Raw genomic sequence first — 16800 nt, 5'->3', positions numbered from 1 at the left:
AAAAGGCTCAGAGTCTACCATGACGACAAGGACAAAATATGCATACTCACAGAACACTCAGTTGTTGACGTGAGGGGGGTCTCTGTCAGCCCAAATGAGATAAATGAAACAACTAACTGCAGCCAATGCTAGTTATTCACAGTGGATAAGGTCTATCAAGTGGTCGCGAACACTGAATTCGTGAATACTGAACCGCTGCTCCTAGGGAAATATAGGGCTAGGTTCTCATGAGTCACTGGTGCATCTGGTCACAACATTTTCATCAACTGACCAATATGTAACCTCGTTTTATGTGTGTTTATGTTTAAAGATGCCTTATTTTATATTGTTGATTTCTTATTAACATTCAACACACAGCCAACAGCACTATAACTCAGGTCTGGAAAAAAGTTTATCTAAGGCATGTATTTTTCTCCTTCAGGCACATCACAGCCTTCCTGGGCACTTCAGCACTCCAGGTGGGGGCCATTTTAAATAGTGAGATCGCCAACAAAAAGCACAAAAATGTGAAAAGCATGGCACTAAACAGAGCGCAAAGCAGACACTTGTTTACAATATGAGAGCTGAAACAAGAAAGTCCCCTGGTTTGACCTCAGCTGAGAATGTGAACATTGGTAACTCAAATTTTTCAGTGTTCTGCACATTTCAACCAAAAAAGTACTCGGAGTCTTGCTTCCAGGGTTACAAATAAATTTTAGTGAGTAGGCAAATTCACAAAGAATATGCAAATAAGGAAGACTGACTTTATTACCCAAAAAAAGGACATGTGCCTTTGAAGCATTTGAAGAAAGTATGCTCTTGACCTTTTTGTAAGAGAATGGAATCCAAAATGAGTTAAGTATTAGAAGCTGTAACAGTATGAAAGCACTCAACATTCCAGCAGTTAAAATGGAGGAGGATTCTATAACCACCAGACAGAAGAGGGTACTGGGTGACCTTCCTTCCTGCAACCCGCAGGTTTCTGAGAAGTGGTGGATAGGACTTGAATTTTAACAGACCCCTAGGGTGAATCATTTTGGAAAAACTAAAACTCTTTGTAAAGTTATATCTACTTCCTAAATGTAAATATTATAAAGCCAAAATTGCCATATAACAAGTTTGCTTCAAAGTTCATCTTACCCATATGGGGCCCTGGCTGGCTCAGGCAGTAGACCCTGCGATTCTTGATCTCTGGGTTGTAAGTTCAAGTTCCATGTTGGGCATAGATATTACTTAAAAGTAAAATTAAAAAAAAAAAAAAAAGCTTGTGTTGCCCACATAAAAAAGGTACAACTTTCAAAAAAGTACTGTTCTAAGCAAATACAAAGAATATATTTGTATATTGCACTAAATGCCTAGTTTTCCTCTAGAGTTAGGAACTAATATTAAAGGGCAAAAAGTTAATTCACCTTCTTTTTGAAACAAATCAATAAAAAGGATAAGAGGGAGAGTTTATTGTTCCTTTATGTGAGGAAACTAAAGTGGCACAGATGATCAGGTATAAAAGTAGGATAAAGAAGGAATTCTGCTAAGATGACAATCACTGAAATGCAAATGATTCTAAAATCGCACCTCCGGCACCTGGGTGGCTCAGTCGTTGGGCGTCTGCCTTCAGCTCAGGTCATGATCCCAGGGTCCTGGGATCAAGTCCCACATCGGGCTCCCTGCTCAGCGGGAAGCCTGCTTCTCCCTCTCCCACTCCCCCTGCTTGTGTTCCTGCTCTTACTGTCTCTCTCTGTCAAATAAATAAATAAAATCTTTAAAGAAAATAAAAAATAAAATCGCACCTTACTGGGCGCCTGGGTGGCTCAGTTGGTTAAGCAACTGCCTTTGGCTTGGGTCATGATCCCAGAGTCCTGGGATCTAGTCCCACATCGGGCTTCCAGCTCAGTGGGGAGCCTGCTTCTCCCTCTGACCCTCTCCCCTCTCATGCTGTTTCTCTCTCACTCGCTCTCTAATAAATAAAATCTTCAAAAAACAAAAAATAAAATAAATAAAATTGCACCTGATTATGGAGTAAATAATCATATGTATTGCTAAATATCATCTAAATAGGTCATTTCACAAAAAAAAAAAAGTTGTTTAAGACCTGGGGAGGAGAGGCGCGCCTGGGTGGCTCAGTCGTTAAGCGTCTGCCTTCGGCTCAGGTCATGATCCCGGGGTCCTGGAGTCGAGCCCCGCATCGGGCTCCCTGCTCAGTGGAGAGCCTGCTTCTCCCTCTCCCACTCACCCTGCTTGTGTTCCCTCTCTCACTGTGTCTCTGTCAAATAAATAAATAAAATTAAAAAAAAAAAAAAGACCTGGGGAGGAGAGGGGAAAAAACCATTATTTTTATTACTCTTAAAAATACTGAGCACCTGCTGAGTAGGTGAATGATAAATGTTCTCCTTTTATTTTTTTTAAAGATTTTATTTATTTATTTGAGAGAGAGAGAATGAGAGAGAGAGGGTCAGAGGGAGAAGCACACTTCCTGCCGAGCAGGGAGCCCGATGTGGGACTCGATCCAGGGATTCCAGGATCATGACCTGAGTCAAAGGCAGTTGCTTAACCAACTGAGCCACCCAGGCGCCCAAATGTTCACCTTTTAAAGAGAACTCAACCTTGGCCAATTAATAACTTTGTATTTCTAAAGTTCATAAGAATCATTTATGAAGTTCGTAAATTAAATCACATCACATTGAAGATTATGACTAAAAGTGAAATGTTAATTTAATCTCTTCTGGAATATTAGCTAAATCTGATGGCTACCAAAAGCTTCTCAGTGTTATAAGTACTTCATTGCATAATGCCGTTAGCAGCTGCCCTTTCCTGCGGAAGGGTCATAAGGATTTCTAGTGAACAAACTGTTGAATGCTGTTCACTCTGAGTATACTACCCCCTGAAAAATCAACACCTATAATTCCACAGACCTGCCTTTGTGACCCTCAAATTGGGGAAAATACACAAAATCACAATTTGTGTTCTCTGCTCAAAGCAAGGCAAGATACTCAGAGAACTGACTATCCTGGACAGTTGAGTTTTCCAAAGGGGTTAGACACCTAACTCTTTGGAAAAAATACTTCACACACTTTCCTTCTGAAACACGATATATGGAATACAAGTTCTATTTTTCTTGATTCACAGTCATCAGTGAGAACGTTAATCTCTGTACTGTGTGTTGGGAGGCGAGTCTCCACAGATCTCTCACACATTTGCATCTCTTATGAGGAACTGGCTGTTCCAGTTCTGAACGCTCTATGCCCAGGTGTGTGTCTAGCAAACAGCCTAGAAATATCCTCTCTCTCCAGAGGAGAAGGCAGGTTTGCTTGCTGTCCAGTATAATAAAAGTAGTGTCTCCCTCCGGGCTGAGGTTGGGCAGGTTTGTTCGCAGCACTTTATAAATGATTAGGATTACCTGAACTCAGGGCTCTCCAGCCTGACTCAAAACCACTGAGTGGGCAGCATCCTTCTGGGCCCTTCCCACTGCCCCTGGGGGATCTGTGAGGCAAGAAACACTGACACAAACATGCAACTCATGCTTCTACCCATGCTATATAGAGTCCTCTGTCTCTGACCCCAGAGTGCCGTGTCTTTTGCCAGTGTCTGGCAAACTGTGACAGGCTTGACTGTCGGCTTTCAAGTAGGACAAAATCTCAGTTTCTTCACAGTTCTTGGCAGCTGTCGCTGACAAGAATGGATGCTGCCACAGACACAGTTTTTTGGATCAGGCAAAGGTCTCATGGGCTTAGGGGATATAAGAAGATCCCCTGGGATCTGGCAGCAAATGCTCTTGTCCAAGCAGTGGGTGTGGAGGAGAAAAGGTTAATTAGCTTCTAGAGGATGAGCAGCAAAGGGTAGGACTGCAAGGAGCAAGGAGCTGACCAGTGGTGCTTTGGCTGTCAATCGGTGGGTCAGTCAGTCACTCTCCCTAGCAATGCTGCACATCACCCACCCCTCTGATCAGAGGCAATGTGGCTGCAGCAACAGTGAAGGAGTCCCCAAAGCCGAAACAAATGATGTCAGCAATGAGGATCTAGAGCTTTGGGTGACTGAAAAGTTCATTAAGTTGAGCCAGGCCACTTGGAACTAAAAGCATGCCTTGCTGAGTGGCACAGAGCTGCTCTCCTGCTGTGCACCCCCAATTCCTCCCCACACTCTCTACCCTGACATCTGCTTTAAGGAGGAGGAGGATGATGGGTAGGCTGGGCTCTCCCTGTCCCTAAGAGAGACTGAAAGCTTTACGCATACAAGTACGCCGGGGAACTTCAGGGAGGGGAGGGACTCAAACTTTCATGGCTCTGTGGATACAAGCACCCAGGTACCATCCTACCTGGTCCTGTGCTGGGAGGAAGTACTCAGATTCAGTCAATGGGGTTTGGACAGGATTCACGGTGGGAAAGAGACTAACACGACCCAGTGGATGGGGGCCCTTCGGGCCAATTCAAAGTACTGTTGTTTTTACATGTGAATGTATGAATGGTATGTTACATTTACTTACACTTCCCTGTATGCAGTGCCAGAGGGGATTCTTCCCCTATCGGGAAGAGCTACCCCACCACAAGCTCTCCGGCCTCCCTCCTTCTGAAGAACCCAAAATGGACATGGTCACTCTGCTCAGTGGCAGAACTTCAAGGCCATTCCCCTAGCCCTGGCTAATGTTCCCACAGATGGAGCTTATATTTTTACTGACATTTGAGCTGTCACCAAAGGCCTAATGGTTTATTCTGCCTCTTGGAAAACTACCCACTGTGAACTGTGACAATTCTCAGCTGTTGACTGAACCACCGGGGCAACTCATCTAGATGCCCACACTCATCTAGATGCCCTGTTCCCAGATGAGACCCCCGGCCTCCAGCTCCTGCTGGAGCCCATACCGTCCAGACAGCCACCACCGCCAGCTGGGTCCATCTTCATGCACGGGCACAACAACAAGAACTCCACCTCTGAGGAGGGCCACCGCCAGGCTTGTGAATACAGCCAGAAGCTGACGCATTGGTCCTGTAGTGAGGGAGGCCCCATGGCACACACTGCTGCCCAACCCTCACCCCTGCTCCCAGCAGATGGATGACATTCAGCCTTTGACCTCCTCTCAGGACTCCACAATCCCGATGGCAGTTTTTTCCAGGTTTCAGTATTCATGTTCCAAATCACCTGACTCTGGTCACGCCACCGTGACCCGTGAAATGAGCCCATGCCATGTGTTTGGTTTTCCATCCTATTTGCAGTCTGACCATGGTTCATCTTTTATCATCAACACTAAGGAACAATGGGCTAAAAGTCAAGGTATTCCATAGACTTTCCACTCCTCTCCACCATCCCCAGCCATCTGGCTTCGTGACGCATTGAAAAAGCCTCCTGAAAAATCAACTCAAAAAGATTTCTCAGCCGACCTGCCCAACCTCTGGGAGCACATAACATGGGGCAGCGGTCTGTGCACTGAATGTGGCCACCCCCAGAAAAGGACTGGCCTCTCGCAGCCATTTCCCAGGTAATGATCCAAACACGCAAGACTGAGGCAGGGGAGGGGTGTTTATGCAGACCCATGTGAAATCCTGGGATTCCACCCTGGCCATTCCTTTGTATAATGCTTCTTTCTTTCCTCTACAGAAACCCCCCTGCCAGCCCAACTGCTACACCCTCCATGTGACAAGGAGCCAAAAGGGGCTTAGGGGATTTGAATTCTGGATTCTCTTGTTGAACTGACCAAGTCCTAGATCACAAGCATAATGACCAAATACACTGCAGGCCAAAGTGGGGGACATAATGGGCCTGTGTGAGTTTTATAAAAATTCCCTTCGCGGGGGTGGGGTGGTGCCTGGCTGGCTCAGTCCGGTGGAATGTGTGACTCTTGATCTTGGGGTCGTGAGGTCGAGCCCCATGTTGGGTGTAGAGATTACTTAAAAATAAAATCTTTTAAAAAAAAATCTCTTCAGCAAATAGGAGCTAATTAGAAGAAAGGTAAAGTTATAGCTACTGGAATGAGACACACAGATTTTTGTAGAGGTGGAGGGAAGGAAATAACCTCAGCATCCAAGGCATCTACACAGAGAACAACTTACACCCCAGGAGATGTGGGTGGGAAGGATCGCTCATTAGAGATCTTCTGTCTTGAAAACTACCTGCCCCTACAAAAGTCCTCGTGAAGCAAAACACCCTGCTGAATTTCCCCCAAACTATTCTAAGGACCTCCAATTTACTGACACTTGAGAATGCCAAGTCCTAAAAGATGGCTCTGACCACAACAGGATCACCATTAGCAGAACTGTCTATCAGAAACGCATATCCCAGCTCCTCTGCCTCCCATGCAAAACACCTGCCAACATTTTCAGGTGTCTTCTTCACTGCCGCACGCCACCCCCTCCCCACAGCCACGCCATGGGACAAATCCACTCAGCTAGTGGCAAAGACAAACAAGACAGACCAGACTGACTGCCCTCAGACAGTCCCTCCAAAAGTAAGTTCCAAATGCAATGATGTGTACTCAAGTGAAAACCCTAATGCCTACCAGCTGGCCAAAGGTTATACTGGAGGCCTTGACGCCTTGTGCCCTCTGGGCCATGTGGGTCCCAGTCATAAACTGTAAAGCAATTTCTTTCCAAGGACACCATGTGCACCCCCAGGCCTGTGATTTTTTTTTTTTTTTGGTGGAAGTATTAACTTGCCTCCCTCCCCAAAACAGTGTTATTTGCATCTTAGTCTAGCAGATGTTTTTAAAAACATCACAAGTAAGCTCTTGGATACCAACAAGCAGACCAACAGTGGCAATCACTCCAAAACTAATCTTAATTACTCAGGGGGAGCTTCTAGGAAGATTAACTGGCTCATTACTTCAAGTGTACCCTCTGGGTAGTTTTCCCTACAATGAGACGTCCAATTAGAAAAGGTGGGATGAAATCTGTCTCCAGTTTCAGCTACAGTGATCAGTACCACCACCTTGCAGCGCAGGGCGTTCGGGTCAGGATCACTCACCACCCAGGCTTGTTATGGGTGACAGAATCCTTCTAGACTACAGACCTATTTGCCTTATGAATACAGATATAAATATCCTTAAAATATTAGCAAACAGAATTCAGCAATATATACAAAGAATTATAAGTCATCACCAAGTGGGGTTTCTTCCAAGGAAGCAAAGCTAGTTCAATATTCGAAAGGTGATCAATGTAATCTCCCATATGAAGAGGCCAAAGAAGAAAAATCACATAATCACATCAATGCAAAAAAAAAGCGTATGACAAATTTCTACATCCAGTCATGATAAGAACTCCCAGAAAAATAGGAATAGAGGGGGACTATCTCAACTTGATAAAGCACATTTACAAAAAAAATCCACAGCTCCCATTATATTTAATGGTGAAAGACTAAATGCCTTCCCCTTAAGATGAGAAACAAGACAAAGGTATCTACTCTCATCACTTCTTTTCCTCTCTTATCACTCTTATTCCACACAATCCTGGAAGTTCTAGCCAGTGCAATAAGACAAAGGAAAAGGAAAATATGAAAGGAATTTATTCCCAAAAAAGGAAATAAAAGACACATAAATCATAAATAAAACTGTACCTATTTGCAGATGACATGATTAGCTGTAGAGAAGAGCCAAAGGATCTACAAGAAAAAAAGCTTTTAGAATAAGTGAGTTCAGCAAAGTCATAGATGCAAGATAAACATATAAAAACCAACTTTATTTCTTTTTTTTAAGATTTTTATTTATTTATTGAGAGAGAGAGAGAGAGAGAGAATGGTAGAGAGAGAGCATGAGAGGGAAGAAGTCAGAGGGAGAAGCAGACTCCCCGCTGAGCAGGGAGCCCGATGCGGGACTCGATCCCGGGACTCCAGGATCATGACCTGAGCCGAAGGCAGTCACTTAACCAACTGAGCCACCCAGGCACCCACCAGTTTTATTTCTATATACTAGCAATGAATACATGCACACAATTAAAAATACGGTATCATTTGCAATCACTCAAAAACAAGCATAAATCTAAGAAAACACATACAGGACTTATATGATAAAAAGTACAAACTGATGATCAAATACATTAAAGAAGATCAAAATAAAAGTTAAAACATATGGAGTTCAGGGGCGCCTGGGTGGCTCAGTCGTTAAGCATCTGCCTTCGGCTCAGGTCATGATCCCAGGATCCTGGGATCGAGCCCCACATCGGGCTCCCTGCTCTGTGGTGAAGCCTGCATCTCCCTCTCCCACTCCCCCACTTGTGTTCCCTCTCTCGCTGTCTCTCTCTGTCAAATAAATAAATAAAATCTTTAAAAAAAAAATATGGAGTTCATATATTAGAAGACCTAAGAGTAAATAAATCAATTCTCCCCACACTGATATACAAATTTAATGCAATTCCTATCAAAATCACAAAGACTTTTTTGTAGACAATGACACTGCAAAATTTATATGGAAAAATAAAGGAACTAGAATAGCTAGAACAATTTTGAAAAAGAGGAATAAAGTTGGAGGAATCTGTTTACCCAATTTCAAGACTTATTACATAGCTATAGTAATCAGGTCTGTGTGGTATTAATGGAGGAATAGATGCATAAATCAATAGAACAGAGAGAAAACCCAATAAAAGACCACATAAATATGCCCAACAGATTACTGATAAAGGTAAAAAGCAGTTCAATAGAGGAAAGATATTTTTTCAACATGGTGCTGAAGCAATCAGACATCAGGAGGAAAAAAAAAAAAAAAGAACCTCAAGTGGGGGGGGTGAGTTAAGGGGTGCACTTGCTGTGATGAGCACTGGGTATTGTAGGTAAGGGATGAATCACTAAATTCTACATCTGAAACTAATATCACACTGTGTGTTTATTGGAACTTAAATAAAAACTTGAAAAAAAAAAGGAACCTCAACCCAAATCTTATACCATATACAAAAATTATGTTATTCATATTATTTGCATTTACTAAATGCAAAACTATAAAACTTTTTAAAAAATAGGAGAAAATCTTCAGGATATAGAACTAGGAAAAGAGTTATTAGATGCCAGATCCAATCCATAAAAGGAAAAATGGGTAAGCTGGATTTCAGTCAAAATTAAAAACTTATGCTCTATGAAAGACTCTGTGAAAGGATGAAAAGACAAGTTAAAAACAGTGAGAAAATATTCACCAACAAAGGACTGGTACCCAGAATACATAAAGAACTCTCAAAACTCAACATTGAAAAAATACAATTAAAACATGTACAAAGACACAAAGAGACATTTCACAGAAGAGATATACAGATGGCAAATAAGCACATGAAAAGATGTTCAATATCATTAGCCATTAGGAAATGCAAATTAAAATCACAGTGAGGGGCGCCTGGCTGGCTCAGTTGTTAAGCATTTGCCTTCGGCTCAGGTCATGATCCCAGGGTCCTGGGATCGAGCCCCGCATCGGGCCCCCTGCTTGGTGGGAGGCCTTCTCCCTCTTCCACTCCCCCTGCTTGTGTTCCCTCTCTCACTGTGTCTCTCTCTATCAAATAAATAAATAAAATCTTTAAAAAATAAATAAAATTTAAAAAAAATAAAATCACAATGAGATACTGCTACAAATCTATCAAAATACCTAAAATAAAAAAGAGTGATACCACCAAAGGCTGGCAAGGATGTGGAAAAACTGGATCCCTCATTCATTGCTCGTAAGAATGTAAAATGGTACAGCCACAATGGCAGTTTCTTACAAAATTGCCACAGAATGGCAATATGGCCCAGAACTGCACTCCTGGACATTTATCTCAGAAAAATAAAAATGTGTTCACACAAAAATCTGTACATAAGAGACTAGTGGCAGCTTTACTGGTAATGGCCAAAGAAATGGAAACAATATAGATATCCTTCAGCAGATGAATCCTTAAACTAGTTCATCCATATAATAGACTATTACTTGGCAATAAAAAGGAACTTATAGAATGCACTCAAATAAGCACTATCAGGTTAAAAACAAATATATCTCAAATACGAGCCTCACGGTAACAACAAACCAAAAACCTACAACAGTTACAACAAAATAAAGAGAAAGGAAACCAAATATAACACTAAAGAAAACCATCGAAACACAAGGCAAGAGATCAAGAGAAGAAGAAAGGCAAGAGAACTTCAAAAACCAAAAAACAACAAAAATAGCAATAAGTACATACCTATCAATAATTACTTTAAATGTAAATGGATTAAACACACGGATCAAAACAGGGTGACTGGATTAAAACAAACAAACAAACAAAAAAACAAAAACAAAAAAACAAAACTAGACCCATCTATATGTGACCTACAAGGGACTCACTTCAGTTCTAAAGACACACAGAATGAGGGGCGCCTGGGTGGCTCAGTCGTTAAGCGTCTGCCTTCGGCTCAGGTCATGATCCCAGGGTCCTGGGATCGAGCCAAGCATCAAGCTCCCTGCTTGGCAGGAAGCCTGCTTCTCCCTCTCCCACTCCCCTTGCTTGTGTTCCCTCTCTCGCGTTCTCTCTGTTGAATAAATAAAATAAAATCTTTAAAAAAAAATAAAATAAAATAAAAAAATAAAGACACACAGAATGAAAGTGAAGGAATAGAAAAAGATATCCCATGCAAATGGAAATGAAAAGAAAGCTGGAGTAGCAATACACATATCAGACAAAAGAATTTAAAACAAAGACTGTAACAAAAGACAAAGAGGAATATTACACATAATGATGAAGGAAGGGGTCAATCCAACAGGAGGATATAACATTCATAAGTATTTACGCACCCAACATAGGAGCCCCTAAATATATAAAGCAAATATTAACAGACACAAAGGGAGAAATCGACAATAATCCCAAACAGTAGGAGACTTTAATACCCCACTTACATTAATGAATATATCATCCAGAGGAAAAAAACCAATAAGGAAACACTGGCCTTAAACACCACATTAGGCCAGATGCACTAAACAGATATATATAGAACATTTCATCCAAAGGCAGAATATACATTCTCTTCAAGTGCATAGGACACATTCTCTAGGATAGATCACATGTTGGCCCAAAAAACAAGTCTCCATAAATTCAAGAAGACTGAAATCATATCAAGAATCTTTTCTGACCACAAGAGTATGAAACTAGAAATCAATCACAAAAAGAAAACTGGAAAAAACACAAATACATGGAGACTAAATAACCAATGGGTCAAACAAAGAAATAAAAAAGAAATTAAAAAATACCTGAAACACATGAAAATGGAAACATAACCTTCCAAAATCTATGAGATGCAGCCAAGGTAGTTCTAAAAGGGAACTTCACAGCAATCCAGGCCTATCTCAAGAAACAAGAAAAATCCCAAATAAACGGTCCAACTTTAAACCTAAAGGAACTAGAAAAAGAACAAAGCCCAAATTTAGTAGGCCATAATAAAGATCAGAGCAGAAATAAATAGCAAAAAAAAAAAAAAAAAAAAAAATAGAAAAGATCAACAAAACTTAAAAGCTGGCTCTTTGAAAAGATAAACAAAATCAAACTTTTAGCTAGACAACCTCATCAAAAAAAAAAAAAAAAAAACAGAGAGGATCCAAATAAACTCAGAAATGAAAGAGAACTTACAACTGACACCACAGAAATACAAAGGATCAAAGAGAGTACTTTGAACAATTATATGCCAACAAATTGGAAAACCTAGAAGAAATGGATAAATTCCTAGAAATACACAACCTTCCAAGACTGAACTACGAAGCAATATAAAATATGAATAGACTGATTACAAGTAATGAAACCGAACCAGTAATTTTAAAACTCCCAAAAAACAGAAGTCCAGGGACAGATGGCTTCAGAGATGAATTCTACCAAACATTTAAAGAAGAGTTAGTACCCATCCTTCTCAAATTACTCTAAAAAACTGAAAAGGACAGAATATTTCCAAAATAATTTTACAAAGCCAGCATCACCCTGATACCAAAACCAGACAGATACCACCAAAAAAGAAAATTACAGGCCAACAGCCCTGATGAATACACATGCAAAAATCCCAAACAAAATATTAACATACCCAATTCAACAATACATTAAAAGACCATACACCACAATCAAGTGGGATTTATTCCAGGCATGCAAGTATAGTTTAACATCCACAAATCAATAGATGTGATACACCAAATTAACAAATTGAAGGATAATAAAATCATGGTCATCTTGATGGATGTAGAAAAAGCATTTAACAAAATTCAACATCTGTTTATAGCAAAAACTCTCAATGAAGAGGGCAGACATAATAAAGACCATATATAACAAACCACAGCTAACATCAGACTCAATAATGAAAAGCTTTTCCCCCATTAAACAATTTATCACAACACATTTACTGTAATCAAAGTGATGCTGTTTATAGACATTACCACATAAATATTTGTAATGAGAACTGCTATAAAAACAAGCATTTACTTGACTTTTTTTCCAATTGCTTGCACATTATAATGGCCAAATTTATGTAACCAGCAATAAAGTTGCAAAAGCTCTAACTTTTTAAATCACACAGATTTCCTTATCATAGGATAACACAAGGGCTCCTTGATAATGGAAATGTTCTGTATCTTATATATTTCAATGTTAATGTACTGATTATGGTATGTATTATAGTTTTGCAAGATGTTACCACTGGGAGAAATGTGTAAAGGGTGTAAGGGATCTGCGTGTTACTTAACAACTCCATGTGAACCTACAACTGCCTCAAAATAAAAATTAGGGTTTTTTGTTTTAGTGCATCATCTCAAAAATAAAGTTTTTTATTTTTATTTTTATTTTTTTAGATTTTATTTATTTATTTGAGAGAGAGAGAATGAGAGACAGAGAGCACGAGAGGGAAGAGGGTCAGAGGCAGAAGCAGACTCCCTGCTGAGCAGGGAGCCTGATGCGGGACTCGATCCCAGGACTCCAGGATCATGACCTGAGCCGAAGGCAGTCGCTTAACCAACTGAGCCACCCAGGCGCCCAAAAATAAAGTTTTTTAAAATGGCATTGTCTCCAAAGGTATTATCAGCCAAGACACCTATCATCAGATTTTAATATTTCTAATTTTCTTGTTGACAGGCAATAAAAAAGCTCACTAGAAAATTCACCTAACAACCTAGTTCTAAGGCATTTACCAAGGGTCTGTCATGTGCAACTAGGAGCTAGGGAAACAGGCAAAATGAAAGCAGATTTAGAAGAGTTTATACTTCTAATGAGGTTGAATAAGAACTACGGTACTGAACTCAAGCTATCTTCCTAAGGTGCTTCATTACTCCTGTCCATAATCGTTAAGTATTTCCAAACAGGATCCAGGAGTAGTCTCAGCAGTGTTTATCTTATGTTTAAGTAAGTCTTCAGAAAGTCTCTCGGGGCGCCTGGGTGGCCCAGTCGGGTAAACGTCTATCTTCGGCTCAGGTCATGATCTCAGGGTCCTGGGATGGAGCCCAGCATTGGGCTCCTTGCTCAGCAGGGAGCCTGCTTCTCCCTGTCCCTCTGCCTGCCGCTCCTCCTGCTTGTGCTCTCTGTCAAATACATAATATCTTTAAAAAAAAATTTTTTTTTAAAAAGTCTCTCCTTCCTTACTCCCAGCCAGTGTAGGACACTTCCCCCACAAACCCCTACTCCCAAGCCCTGGTATCCAAGTCTCACCTCAGCCCAAACCACCACCCCACCATGTTGGCTGGAAACAGGACTCAGGAAAGGAGCAAATCATACACATACAGGTCACACACACACTTCTCTCACATCCAGCTTGCTGCAATTCCTCTGAATATAAACATCCAAAGGAACAAGAGAATGGCAGGCGGGAGGGGTTGGTTAAGACTTGCAGGTGCCCAGCCTCTAGAAGAGGAGTTATGCCATCAGAAAAATTAAAGAGACAGAGGAATCGACCTCACTGATATGAGGAGTTCTTAATCTCAGGAAACAAACTGAGGGTTGCTGAAGTGGTAGGGGGGGTGGGAGGGATGGGGTGGTTGGGTGATAGACATTGGGGAGGGTATGTGCTATGGTGAGTGCCGTGAATTGTGTAAGACTGTTGAATCACAGACCTGTACCTCTGAAACAAATAATACATTATATGTTAAAAAAAAAAAAAGATCGTAGGGAAGGAAAAATGAAGGGGGGGAAATCGGAGGGGGAGACAAACCATGAGAGACTATGGACTCTGAGAAACAAACTGAGGGTTCTGAGGGGGGTGGATTAGCCTGGTGATGGGTATTAAAGAGGGCACGTATTGAATGGAGCACTGGGTGTTATATGCAAATAATGAACCATGGAACACTACATCAAAATATAAATAAATAGGGGAAAAAAGAAAACTACTCTTCACACCCACTGAGCAAGAACTGCTTTCACCTGTTAATATATCTTGCCCGTCTGGCTTTACACTGAGACCCAGCAAGTGTAGCCTGTGACTAGTCAAAATTGGCACCCCAAGGATGTGAGGGCAGGTTGCAGCAATGACAAGAGCCTCTCTACTAAATGGGCAGGGTCAATTAGACTGACTGGGTGGCTCATCAGGTTCCCCATCTTCCCTTAATATTTGTTTTGTGTTCTGCTTCCAGCTAGGAGTGACACAAAGAGATTACCTGGTCCTTGCATCAGAATTCATCTACTTTACCATTGCCTTTAGTTGCACATTCAGTTCCATAAACTTAGTTTCCAAGCTCATGGCTAATCAAAATGAATATATTTCAAAGAGAGCAAAGGGCTCTGTTCATCACCTGCCATTTGCTCAGTGCCTAAGAAGTTCCTGGCACTTGAGATAGAGCACTGACCAATACAAGGTGATCCCTATTTTCCCGGGCTTATGTAGGGGAGAGAAATCAGAAGAATAAGTAAAAGTGATTGTAAATAAAATTACTACCAAGTGTGCTAGTTGTTAGCAAGGATATAAACACAGCTGAGGAACCTGCATTTTCTGGGGATACAAAGAACTATTTCCTTTTAAATGCCATAGAAATATAGAATTAAAAATTCATACAATTTATTGATCCCCAAATTTACTCTAAAATTTACTTCAAAAAATTAAATCTCAGATGCTGGCTTGTTAGCTCTTTATTTTAAAAGCCAAATGCCATTCCAATTGCCTAGAATAGAAACAGTAAATGGAGACCTTAAGGCAACATTTCCATAGGTGGAAATCACACAAAATGGGTCCCTGAGGAATGGGGGAAGGAAGCAGGACGCAGGCCAAAGAGCATGCCTTCAGCTATTTCAAAACTTGGCCTAGGGTGGGCCCTGTAGCAAGGAAAACCCTTTAGCACCCTGCTCCCTGAGTCCCACAATCCTTACTAGTTATATACTTCACTTGCATTAGGCAACTTTTGTGGACTCACTTGGGCACAGAACTACCATGTGGAAAGTTGGGGTTTTTTGTTTAGGAGAGTGGAGTATATTCCAAATAAGAAAGCAACAAATCAACCTCACTTAGACTGGTGACTGCCAAGTTAAAACACTAGCCTTGCTTTCCACAGTATCCAGACAAAACTCAACCACATCAACCAACCTTTGAGGAATATAAAGTTACATTGTCAGAGTTACCTAATTGTGCTATTGTGCTAAACACAATAACCTAATGTTAAAACCTAATGACTAAGATACATTTGACTATAAATCTGACCCACATAGACAATAATCTGAATTTCCATCAAGGAATCTGTAAGCACTAAATGATGACAAAAATGAATCCAGGCTTCATGTGTGCCGGGGGGGGGGGGGGGGGGGGGGGGCGGGGAGGAACAGCTCTGAACTGTCCCTTTGGTGGGGGGAGCCTCTATTTCCCAAGATTCAAATGTAATCTCCCCAAATTTAACTACAATCTTTTTGTTAATTTGTTTGGCTTTCCTTCTCTACCAAAATTATTCATAGACTTAAGCCTCTAGATTTGTTCCCTGCTACTGCCATCTCCACTTCTTCCCAAACATTATTTTATAAAGGCTGGCCTACCACTAGTTATAAGTTACATCTGAAAGCTTTCACCTGGCCTTTCTTTCTAAATACCTGTGGCTGTAAATGGGTTGGGGGGGGGGGGTGTGTGAGGATTTCTAGTCTAGTTCTCTTCACACAAATTAGGAATTGGAGAGGAATGATCTTTGTAAATGATCTCCAGGGAATTTTCCATCAATTCCCTCCCTTCATCCAGCTTTGTAAACACCAGAAAATTCTCATCATCTTCAAATTCTGAAAGCCACCTGTGCTGCTCCTTTCTGTTCCCATGGAGAGGATCAGCCTCTACAACAACTTCGCAAAGCTGTGCCTCCCCTCAGTCTCAACATCCTCTGCTTAAAAGCCTCTGGCTTCCCATCTCAAAATAAAAGTCCAAATTCCTATAGTTCTTATAAAGGCCAAGGTCTGCATCATCTAGCCAGTCTGACACCTCTTTAACTCCCCAGTCTCATCTCTTTCTACTCTTTCCCTCCACTCTTTGCTCACACCTTTACACTCATTTTCTGCCTGGAATGCTCCTTCCCCTCCTTAAAAGGCTTTCTGAAATGTTACCTTCCCCTACCCTACCTTCCATGTAAAACTGTAAACTTCCAACTCCCTAACCCCCTAACCAACTGCTCTAGACCCCCGTGAGGGGCGGAGCCCACTCGTCCTCCCCAGGCCTGAGAGGTTACTTGTACGGAGGCGCATCTTCCGGGCTCTTCACTGCAGACACAAGACTGAATGAAGAAGTCCCTGCTCTTTGGTCACCGACCCCTCTGCTCTGCCCCGCGGTCCACTCCCCACAGCAGCCGAGCCCTGAACCTGACTCGGACCTGCGGGCCCTCTCCCGCAAGCACGCCCCTACCTCCGCGGGCCCCACCTGTTCCCGGCGTCCCCTTCGGCTCCCCACTGCGCGTGTGCGAGCAAACCCACGTGGTTTCGGGCGGGGTTTGGCGGC

At 41.7% G+C, this 16800-nt stretch overlaps 1 protein-coding gene across 8 annotated transcripts in view; it reads right to left on the bottom strand.

The window, feature by feature from the left end:
- Nucleotides 1–16800, bottom strand: part of LOC113919842 (40S ribosomal protein S24-like) — a 76752-nt gene that overhangs the window by 23046 nt on the left and 36906 nt on the right. The window contains exon 1 of one of the 8 annotated variants that reach the window (XM_035726698.1): nt 16708–16780. The exons of 3 other annotated variants lie outside the window; for them this stretch is intronic. The gene's annotated coding sequence lies outside the window, so the exon portion shown is untranslated. 4 more of the 8 variants (XM_035726697.1, XM_035726701.1, XM_035726703.1 and 1 more) reach the window with 4 other exon arrangements.

This window comes from Zalophus californianus, chromosome 3 (assembly GCF_009762305.2).
Source record: "Zalophus californianus isolate mZalCal1 chromosome 3, mZalCal1.pri.v2, whole genome shotgun sequence".
NCBI lineage: Eukaryota > Metazoa > Chordata > Mammalia > Carnivora > Otariidae > Zalophus > Zalophus californianus.
This window is presented reverse-complemented; position numbering and strand designations above follow the sequence as displayed.